The sequence below is a fragment of the Megachile rotundata genome, chromosome 9 (assembly GCF_050947335.1).
Source record: "Megachile rotundata isolate GNS110a chromosome 9, iyMegRotu1, whole genome shotgun sequence".
NCBI lineage: Eukaryota > Metazoa > Arthropoda > Insecta > Hymenoptera > Megachilidae > Megachile > Megachile rotundata.
The window spans coordinates 15,620,555-15,632,619 of NC_134991.1; positions in this window are offsets into that span (position 1 = coordinate 15,620,555).

Genomic DNA, 12,065 nt, shown 5'->3' on the forward strand with positions numbered 1-12,065 from the left:
GACCCCTTTTGGCTGACTGCGGCTCCGGACTAATGATCGAAGAAAGGAGCCGCCTAAACGACCCGTGTCCTCGGGTGTTAGGCTCTCCTTTGGACCGGGCTTGGATTCACGGCAGAGTGTCCAGGGGGTTCCCTCGTTACCGTCTGCCAAAGAAGGGCCGCGTTTTATAGGGACGGGATCAAGTACAACAATATGTACTTATGAATCAGAATCGATTCGATGCCTAAATATTCATTCGAAGAATCGCTTTGTGAGATCGAGGTAACGCGGAGGTGTCGAAACGTGGGCTCGTTAGAAAGTTAAATATGGTCGCAGTGAATTGATGCGTTTACAAACCTCGTATCGTTCGTTCTTTGGAAACAACGAGAACATGCACGAAGATTGTCGGGTCGTTTGTTTCGAAGATTTTAAGCAACCATTTCGAAGCAACTCGTTAAGGGTTTAGAAATATTCCATGATTAGGTTGCCGCTGTTCTTGATCTCGACCCTAGCGACGGGATCGAAATAAGCCATCCACTTTTCAGCTGGGACGACCACAAATTCCCTTTTCGATGCGATTAGCCGACACACATAATAATGGACGCATAATTTTTCATTAACTCCGGATTTGTTGGTCTCTTTTTTCTTTACCAATTATTCCAGGTTTCGTAGGAACCCTTAACTAACCCTCTGGATTAGTTTTGCTCTATTTGTTCTTGGTAGACCAACTGAGTCAAGTTTATCTTCTTGAGACAACTGAAGGTCTTTAGATCTACATGATGTTCAGAGTTGGGTTCATCTTCTTCGTTCAAAGTGGAACTATTGTAACTCGCTATCAGTGTTCTGAGCCTGATCGATCCTCTAACGACGCAAACACGGGTGCAATCACCACAATATGAAAGCAAACGATTCTGATAAAGAATCTTCGGAGGAACGGTCGTTAGGATATCGTGGAATCGAAAGGACATGCGAGCGGCGCGGGCGAGCATAAAAGTGGTCGCGTTACAGGTGTATTTACACGCATACGTCCGACGATTAACCAAACGAGACAAGGGTCTCCCGTATCGAACACTATCTACCCAATATCGAAACATCGCTGAACGATTTAGTCCGTCGTGTTCGTCTCTCACCTCGGTCCGTCTCCCTTTACCAACCTCGGCGAGCCAGCTCGCCATCTTTCTCTGAACTCCAACGAGACAACCACGGGTCGTCCTTCTTCGACCAACGTTCCTTCCATACTTTGGCTCTCCGTTCGACCAACGAATCGAAACGCATGCGTGTTACCATCAACTGGTTCCCCCTCTGTATTTACTTCAGCCCCTACCATGGTGTCGTCGTCTCATCCTCGTCGCACCCGCGTCTCGCGCATGGCGCGTGTAATTTTCACGTAGAGTCCTCTTCGTCTTGGAAGTTCGTCCTTGTCTGGCTCTTCAGGGTCGTGTGCGTTGGTCCTCGTCGAACGGCAACGGCAGCCCAACGAGCAGACCCGACACGATCGCTCGTACTCCGTCGCACCGTTGTCGGCGCGGATGAAGGAGAGCGGCACCCTTTGAAGTCCAGTTGGGAGCCAATTACACGAGTCACACAGGGCCGCACGCACCGGGTCTCTACCGCACCGAAAATATTATTGCGCCCGCGCCTCATAGATCGATTAAAACCGAGAATTATGATTGTGGCCGCGCGGAACGAAAGCTGGAAAAAGGGAACCGCGGACCGGCCTGAAGGGGAGGGGATTAAGCGCTTAAATTAATTAACGATCGAGCGGACCGCTCGAGGCCGGCACGGAAGCAGATGGAAGTCGGAATCGATTCCGTGGATTGTTGTTCCCCGTAGGATTTTTTCGCCCAACCGGACGTTGTTTTCGGGTGTTTTATCGACACTCGAGACCCTTCACGCTCGCACACAACCCGACCTTATTAGTTAATTACGTACAACGATATTTTTACCTGTTCTCCGAGGTCAATTAACGCCGTGATGACCGGTGTCAAGTATTCGTGACTTTGATCTGTAATTTTTTTACGTATTCCGGTTTGATGCCCGGTAATTTCGCGACGCGCAGAAGCACCTCGTATAGAAGCTCGTAACTCTTTCGGTGATCCGTACTTTATGTGAAATTACAAGATCCATCGATGTTATGAAATACGCAGAAGAAATTTCTACCAATTAGCGTTTTGCCTCGCATCGCCGCGTAATTCAATTAATTTTATGTAATTGTGTTTTCGTATTTCGGAGGGAGTCCAATCAGCTGAATTACGAGCAGTTTTTACTCGATGTTGATTGATCTTCGCCAAAGAGGGATTAAAGCTAACGCGTTGGCTGTCATCGGGGTCACCTGGTACGAGTTTAATTTAATCGAGTAATTAAGAAATGATGGAAGAAATACTGTCGATTAATTCTCTTTATTACCAACTTATCTTTCAAAGTTGTTGTGCTTAGTCGATTAGCCGAGTCTCGATCGAAAGAAGAGATTACTTCGCGTTACAAATTCAAATCGCCCTGTAACTCCGGTAATTAATGGATTTCAATTAATTAACCGCTCGAGTGCGCCGATAACATGCCGCTTTGACTTCGGCCAGGAAACACCGGAAGGCAAATCGATCACCATGATTCGATCATTTTTTCGCAATCGGTTAAACCGTGTAATAGACTTACAGATAAGATTGTCCAGCTTGCTATCCATATATCGTTAGTGTGCGATTCGCTGTTAATTAAATCGTATCACTGTGAAGCACAGTAGTCACGAGATACGCTCGCGAACACGCTATGTTTTCGTAGGGAAAATGGCGACGTAGCGGACGGAGGATTCACCGGTTTAGTTCTTGGTATATCTTCAAATTTAGAGGTTTAAGAGTTAGGACCCAACAATTTGGGTGTTAAAGAATTTGGAAATTTTTAAATATAGGAATGCACATATCTAGGATTGGGAATCTCTTCTTCTATGCAAGTAATTTGCTACAAAATTAAATTAAGCAGTTTAGCAATAATTTCTATTATGCTTCTTCCAATGAACAATAGCGTACATCTGTCGAGGATAACAGTGGCTAATAAACAGCGAAGAGCACCGTAAACACGAATTAATTATGCGATATTCGCAAGCGGAAATAAAATCAGAGACGTAGAAGGGTGCACCGTCCCGCGTCAGAAGTAGACTTTCTCTGATTCATTCGCTCGCGACATGCAACTTTGTGATTCGTTCTCGAGCGAATTCCTCCGGTAAGTGCTACCGTTTCTACGAAACGAACATCACGCTTTTACGTAAGTACATAGGTAGTTTTAGAAGTTTCTTAAAGCTCGCGTTTCTATGCTGCAGATCAGTAACAAACAAACGGCCGAGTTCGCGTGTATAAAGACAGCGTTTTACGATTCCGGTCCTGGAAAAGCTTGCAAAACGTAGAAACATTTGATGGCACGCGCGCTCTAATTTTGAGTTATATACGTTCGTGGAAGGAATCTTTCATGGGAGCCGGCACGAGTTTGGCACGAGTCAAAGTGAATAGGAAATTCGTATTTCAAAGTCGCTTCCCTTTTTTGTTACCGCAAATATTTATTATCGTATCAAGCGAGCGAGGGATTAATTCCTAGCTTTGTATCCTCGTTATCATGTTCACAAAAGGTCTTTCTTCTTAAGAGGAAGCTTCATTTGCCTGATGCAATAACGATGAATAACCGAATAACGAGTATACATATTTTCAACACACGATACTGCAATTTATGAAATAACCTTCAATCAAACCGCGCCCAAGGTTCCGCGCGATACAATCGAAAATAAAAATGAACTACCAGAGCTCAAACCTCAATTTCATCCTCGCCAAATGATACAGAATACTCGGACGAATTTCCACTGAAAACGGGCATCCGTTTCGATCAATGTTCATTAACTCTTCCGACTATTGATACACTGTTGCAACACGCGAATGCTACGTGAATCTTGATGTACGGAATAGAAGCAATCGAGTCAAATTGGATCACGACAATTGCATCGCGTCAGAGCCTGAACTCAATTGTGTCGAATTACATCGTGTCAAATTGAATCGAGTCGCGTCTAGCTAAATTGAATTGAATTAGCGAAATGAGGGTTAAGAGTCTTAAGTCCCAAGCGAAGCGAAGAGTGAAAATTTCAACCCCCTCAAGACTTGGTATCGAAAAAAGCGAAAGGCTGCGTGGGATCGCGACGAACGAAATAAATCGTGGCAGCTTGTGGGTGGCGAGCGAAGGTGACCCAAAGCCGGATGGTTCAGAATGGCCGTTGTATCATGGTTCATCGAGATATACGATGTAAACTCTTCCTCCCCCGATTTCACTACCTCTCACCCTCTGTGTTTCGTCCATGGTCCTGGGTCAGGCCCACACCTTCCACTCGTGGGTCTCGTGGTCCCAGGAAGGACCACCCACCCAACCTATACTTAGCGAGGTGTCGGCAAATTGAGCTATAGATGCGGAGGGTAATGCAACAGAGGGGTGTCGAAGAGGGTGGCAAGGGGTCCAGAACAGGCCGGCATCGTCGATACCATCCGGCGCGAGGTTATTAGGTACCTTGACGGCCTCGTCCGGCCATGCACTGCCACTACTAATTTCTTACGGCACCTGGTCCGTTCTTTTACCGCAAAAGCCCGTGCTCGAGTCGGGCCTTTTCACGGGATTTCGATTCAAGAATGGACCCTTCGGCCGACTGAGTGGTACCTGTCGTTATTATTGCTTCGGGGCGTCCACGAGAAAGCTTCTCCTGCAACCGACTTCTCTTTCCCTCGTTTCGTTCACTACGTTCGGTAATGAACATCGAAGGGCACGGCGATAAATCACGCGTAACTCTGCCCTGTCCACGGGGTTGACGACGATGCTCGAATTAACATACTTCGTTACTCTCGTAGCAGGTGCAGCCATGTTAAAAATCTTAGTCATGGGAATAGCGTTAATTTTTTTTCTTCGTGTGACTTTGACCTTGTCGATTATCGTCGTATACTGATAATCGGCCACGCTGATGCTTTTCACCGCTCATTCACAGAAGGTTAAGTACCCATATGATCACGAAATACGCGATCCTCGAGTCTCGGCTCGATTATAGCGAGCGAGGAGGGCGGTAATTTGCCATCGATGCCACGCCGCGTTTATTTGACCGGTCGCGGGCCGTCCCGTGACAGCCTAACGACGACAAATGACACTCCGGGGAATCGTTGGGAACGATTATCGTGCAGGAATTTGACTCGACGACCAGATGGGCCGATCTCTCGGAGCGACGAGTACTTTTCGAAAGGTCTAACAAAAGGGTGAAAAAAATGGCATATCGAAGAGGACGTTGGTACGCGAGAAAAGTACCGGTGAACACGAAACGCTACGACGACACACGAATCCGATCTGGTCGCATTAATAAATTCGCAGCAAATCACGGGTGAGGATTGCGAAGCGAACGGGGCGATTTTAGTTGCAAATCGCCGAGCGCCGCGAGACCCGACAAAGGCTCCATCAAAAGGACCGCTTTTCTTCCCTTCTTTCTTCATCTCGTGCCTCGTCTCGTTCCTCTTCAGTCGTTCTGCTCCACCTTCCCTTCCCTTGCTGTTCCCTTTCTTCGTCTTTTACCCTTTCTTTTCTTCTTCTTCTTCATCCTTCTTCCTCGATGTTTATTTTCTCGCTCGTCCCTAAGCTTCGCCTTTCTAAGCTACTCTCGCGAGTACTCGTTCCTCGATTTCAACGCAACCACCTTTTCTGGTTTCTCCACACCTTCGCTATTATCATACAAACATTGACGACCAAACCGACATCGGAAAAGTACGGCGAGACCGCAACATTATCCACGCTAATCGCGCCAGGCGAGCCCTTCTCCTGCTCTTCGTTCCAGAACGACCGACCGGAACGCCGGAGAAATTTCGTCGAATTCGAACGTATTTTATCCTTGACCGGTTGACAGACCCGAGGATCATCCCACCTTTCGAGAGAGGAAAGATTGGATCGACTCTTTAACCCCAAATCAGGTTCTCCGATTAACGAGTTATTAAAAATGTTGCATGAAAAATTTCCAGTACTTGGTCCATCAGCTTTCACTTTTACAGGATTCTCTTACGATTAGAGTAAGAAACGATTCATTTATTTGGTGTAGTTTTGAGACGTCTTAAATTTGTAACAATTTATAGCAAACAATGCGTGAGCGAATTTAAGAGGGAACGGATTTAAAAGGGAATTAGATGTGCGCACCGTAAGTATATTGGAAGGGGATAGTTCGAAAAAGCGCAGAGTTGCAGGATTAATATTAACGACATGTCGGTGTTGAGCAACCGGCGGAGTGCGAGTTTCCCCGACACAATGTATGTACGCCGCGTGTCGGAGAACTCGCGGAGATTGCATGTCCCGACGTTACACGCGCTGCTCCGCCGGAACACACCGGCGAGCGTCGAAGAGGGCATAGTCGGCGAACATGAGCGTGGAAATATGAATAATATAGAGGCTACGGAGAGAGACGGAGAAGAAGTTCGTCGGTCGAACGGAGGGAGACGGAGTTGACGAGGAACGGAAGAGAAGAAGGACGAAGGAAAAGGTGGAGGCTGGTAGGCAGAGGCGAAGAGAAGGAAGAACGGCAAAGGAGCGCGGGTAGAGACCACCCCGTGGCTTGTCGGCTCGTTTGATCTTCTCCCACCCCGTGCATCCTCCTCTACCCTCTTCCTCCAGCTCTCGCCTCTCTCTTTCGCTCGCGTTCCAGGTTGGTCTGCTCCAACCGCTACGATTTCGACGTCCGTCTCCTTCTCGTTCCTCGCCGCGGTTATTCCTCTTCTCTGTCCGCCTGCCGACGACCGGCGTCCTTGTCCGACCCGTTTGCCGGTCTCGTGGTCCCTCACCTGCGGTGAAGAGGCGTCCGACACGTCAGAATCACACCTTCTACGACTACCCGCTCACTAATAATCCGAACCCCCGTGTGCCGTGATGCTGTTCCCGGGATCCGTGGAATCTTCTGCGAGTCGATCGTGCCATCTTTTGTCTCCGCTCTCCGCTCACCTGCTCGCAGTCTTTTCTGACGATTTTCCTCGATCGAATTCGTCTACCAACGGGATTGAGGTCAACGATAAACGTGTAATCGAATTAACCGTCGAAATAGTACGTTCAGGGAATGATCGTGGTAAAATGATGGAAGGAAATCCGTGGCACGAATATCGGATATCGTTCTGCGCTATGGCTAGGCGTTATTCGAAGGCGCTACTTAATTATCCTGCAGCCTCTAATCTGCCTGCGCCGCCGCACACACGCCACACTATGCACCTAGTACTGGCTCGGAGCCCAGAACCTAAATCTCCTCTTAAACGATGGAAGAAAGGAGCTCTACCTAGCGCAGATTATGACATTTTCTTCTCCGTTCGATCCTCTATCGATGTACGCGTGCCGAGCTGCATAATCTAATCAACTAGATCGTGCTTAAAACATATTTAAAATCAGTCGTCTGCCGTCAAAAACAAATCTCTGATCGAAGCCTTCTCAACGTTCGTTATCAGTCATCTTTATTTCGTTAGGCTCGTACACGCTTCCTCGTTCCCGGGCGAATTCGAAGTCCATCCATCACCGCTGGCCTCGATCGGGTCGTTGGCAAAAACGGACGAGGCCGAGTCGGATGCACGGGCCGAGTTCGGGACTCGCATTAGGAGGCCGCGAAACGCCACCGATAAATTTCTCTGGAAACTGGAATGCCCGGGACCACCTCCACGCTTACGAGTTGCAACACTTCTGGCCAAGCTGATCGGACAAACTGTTGGCTGACTGGTGATCTATAGCGTCGTCCCGGCCTCGCTCGGTACAATAACCGAGGTGAGAGCGAGAGTGTAGAGGGATCTGGAGGTCTGTAATCAGGAGCCGAGCCGCTGCCAGACCCTGGCCGCCTTGGTCCTGGGACTCCTTACCATTAACCTATCCGGTACCCGTTCTGTTCCGTTCCGTTCCTTTCCGTCAACTTGGCGTCATAGTAATCTCTGATCATTCTGTACACGCGTGTAACTAACGCATGAACGGCCCTGTACTGTCACGCGTTCTATGACCGTCCATTAGATGGCCACGCACTGTTTCGTACGCGTGTTTGTACGGGACCTTTTACTCGGCTTTATTGCTATTCTCATGTTTTCGAACTTCCGAGTATAAATAATTTATGTTAAGTAGCCATAAATAAAGTTGCGAAGATTCTACGAAATGTTTAACCGTGAAAGTGTTCAGCAGCTCGTCTATCACCGTAGTTGCAAGGAGATCCTTGAATCGTGTTCGTCGGTCGGTGAATTGATGTCTTTCCTTTCGAGACGAGCGAGGCGAACGAACGTAGGAAAGTAGGCGTTAATTCGCGTTGGAACGGATCATTCTCGAGCAGGACAATCGGACTAGCTCTTTGAATTAGACCATATTCTGTCGGGTACCGTTTATCCGATGTCGTCGTAATTAGCGGTCATTGAGGAGACTGACGGACAGACTGGTTATCGGGAATGATCGAACGGGCAATCAAGATGGTTGACCGATGGGTCTGGTTTTTGACGTTTACAGCTGTCAGACGTCCGATAATCAACGTCAAAGTTCCGCCGCTACGTTTTCATTTGTTACCCCAGGCTACCGATTTTCATTCCCGATTATTATGCCGTAACCATGCATTTTCCTGGATTTTCGAGCGTTGGACATTTTTAACGTCGTCGCGATACGCACGAGATCCCCTGGATGTCCAGATCTAGTTAGTGATCGTAGAACAACATCGGGTTTAGACCGCTTCGTTGCCGTCCGAGCGGCTTTAATTTGCAAGCCGGTACCGGCGCGTTGGCTACGGTTAGATATTAATGACACGTGGAAAATTGCACGGTACAGCACGCCGTCGACTCCATCGTGCTAGCTCGGGGCCCCGTTACTTAGAAAACAAACCGCGATAGCCGGTGTTTCGACATCGGTGCTTACCTGGCTAGACATATCGGCCTCTAATTGGTCCCCTGGCGCGAGTCAATATCTAAACTAATTCCCGCGAACCGTTCATTTAACTGTCAAACGATGATTAATCGCGCGAACGGTTGCTTGGACAAACGGGTGACCCGTCTGTGAACCGATTAAACCGTTCAACCTATTAACGACCCGTAATCTATACTACCTTATCGTTCCAGCTCCCATCTCGCGTAATGCACACCTGTTTCTTCTCCCTTCTAGCCTGTTCAACGCGCACCGCCGTTCTCCTCGTCGATAATCAAATTATCTTCCAATCTCTACCTTCCAGACGCTTGGAACAACCTCACGGACTCGTTTGCGCTTCAAGGATCTCCAAGAAATTCTGCGTCCGACCAATTTGTTGGAGAATCCTTCGAATTCCCTTCAGAAATCCTTGAGATTAGATTCTTACACTTCTAACATTAGCCTATTCCTAGATCCTCTTCGATCTCAACCACGACTTTAGCAGACTTTTCTCTAGAATTTCTTGAAAATCGGGTTAACTTTGCATAGCACAAGAGTTGGGGTACAGAAGTTTCCGTGCAAGGGATCGCACGGCATCGAGAGTTCGTTAGCGTCTGGACTGTTGAATATCATGGCTTTTTAGCCTGCAGGTGTCATTAGGGCGCGGACGGACGGACGGACGCTGATTGGTCTCGGCCGATCGCCTTCGGGGACACCGGCTCATCAGCTGTCCCATTCGCGCCAACGACGAACCAGCTTTCCTCTAACGTCTGCCACCTATCGAGTCTCTACTATCCTCTTCCTCCGTTCCTTTCAATTGTATTCAACCATGTTCCGTGACTGCCAGCAAAAACTTTTCTATCTTATTAGAACTATCTTCTGTTACTCGATCTGCTACATCCTTTAATATATTGGACAAGGCAATTCTAGATGAGATGCTATCTCACCATAGATCTATTAATATTTTCACGATGTTCTCTATTTTGAAATAAATTTTTCTTCTTAAAATTTGATAGAAGTGTGATTGAAGAAAGTAGGAAATGTTTATTGGACGTTGAAGAATTTTTAGCAGAAGTCCAGACATCGATACGCCCACGTAATTCGGACTTATTTACTCGTTGACTCTTTTAACCCGCAGCTAGTCAGCCGTCAGTCAACCGGCCCCGTAGCAGATCCATAATTTCGACGCTTCTCAACACGCGAGAAACGAGTTTCCCTCCACAATGTAATTAGACACCGTGAATCTAGGCTGGACCCATCAACGAACCTCGTTAATACGATATCTACAGGATGGTTGGCCGCTCGTTGCGCCCGAAATCCCTTCTCCTCTTCCGGAGAAGACCGGGGTCTTTGATCCTACAGGACTTCTTTCGAAAAGCTTGCGAACTCTCTCTTTGTTAACAAATTTTCATGTTTCGTTCCTGAAACGTTAGGTAACCGAACGTTGGATAATCTCCCGTTTTACACCGCCATATTTGTACGAGGTTCCAAGCCCGCCAGTGGCGCCCTCAAAAAAATCGTCTCAATACGGAAATATTTGGATCAACTGAGTTAATTGCAAGAATTTCACGCGTTAACCGCTCCATCCGTGGCAATATATCGAAAGTCTACTGTACTGCGGTATCGCACGCGAGCCATTATCCGCAGTTTCAAGATGGTAAATAAATGGTGGTCGCGTGACACGATTAATTACACACACGGACGACTGTTTAGTCTTCTTATCGATGGCAGGTTCGATAACGCGTCCGTTTCACGTAAAAGTTTAGCGGTATAATACAAACCTGCAACCGAGTCGTTCCTTTTATTCCCGCGGTGTCATTCTCGTTTCGCGGACACGACTCCGAGGACAATAAGCGAAATTACGCTGATGTACCGGTCGGATATCGGTTGAGTTATTGGTGTATCGGCTATATCGAGAAAATTGGCGGTGGTCATCATCGCCATTATGAATTCTTTATTTGGATGTTGCGGCGACTGAATTACAGGGCGGTGCGGGCTACCTTGCTTACTGCTTCATATATGGACCCATCGATCCTGGCGATGGCTACGAACCGCTTCGACGTTCAAACAAGACGATCTTGAACAAGAATTAACACGGAACACTCTATATAATTTTCTTGTTCGACTCTGTTCTTGTACACCATCGTTAGCGTATAAATATTGCCGCATTAAAAACAGGTTAGCTTGACAGAAATAACGTCGCATTAAAATTCTTCGATAGCGAATTATAACAACCGGTTTGATAGTTTTTTAAGCCGGACATCAATATTTTCCTAGTTAAATCAGCTAACATAATTTCCTCGCATTTTCTCCTTAAAGTTAACAATTAAAAATCAAGATAACCGTACGAATTGATAATATTTCATTCGTTAGAATTGATGCGCGACATAATACGGATAAGCTTGAATGAAAAATGCAACGATAAAATTCAGTGTCACGAAAACTGTCCACGAACCTTCGGAGGAAGAGATTTAAAATGAACGAGAAAGTCGTTAACTCGCTGCGTCCATCGTCACCTCGCGCAGGGTTGGTCGAATAAATATTTATAAACGGTAGCACGCCGTAAAAAGCCGTATGCAAATCGCTCGCGTTCTCTAAAAGGAATAAACTTGCTAGAAAGTAGTCTACCATCGTTTCGGTTGCCCGCGCAAACTTTACGATGTTATTTTTTTCTCTCCTCTTTGTGCTTTTCAGCTCGTCTTTTTTCCTGCCTTTTCCGCGTAATCGCAACGAAAGTCCATCTCGAAGAACGGGCATCGTTGCGCACGACGCGAACCGTGAAACGTGTAATCAACGTGTATATGCTCATCGACGCGTAATCACGCCTCTAATAGACATCCTAGATTCAGCCTCGATTAATCGATCAACGACGGCGGTAACGACGAGTGTTTTATATCGAGATAATGACGACAGGCTAATGACGGGCTCATTAACGAGACTCGATATAAAATGGTTCCGTTTAGCATCAGATATTCCGCTAACAGGAAGTAGGTCGGTAATACGCGGGCCCAGGTATCTGATCGTGCATCTCTCTCGGCCAAATAGGAAGCAGGTAGAAGGAGAGAGGCCTGTTGCCAATGTCTGATTAGCTTTTCCATTTGCGAGCCCCCGGCGAATGACGTGGATCGGGAATGGGGAGATCAAGTGCCTCATGCAAAGTATGAGAAGTCGGGGGTTATTGGTCCTTGAGGGTTTTATATTTT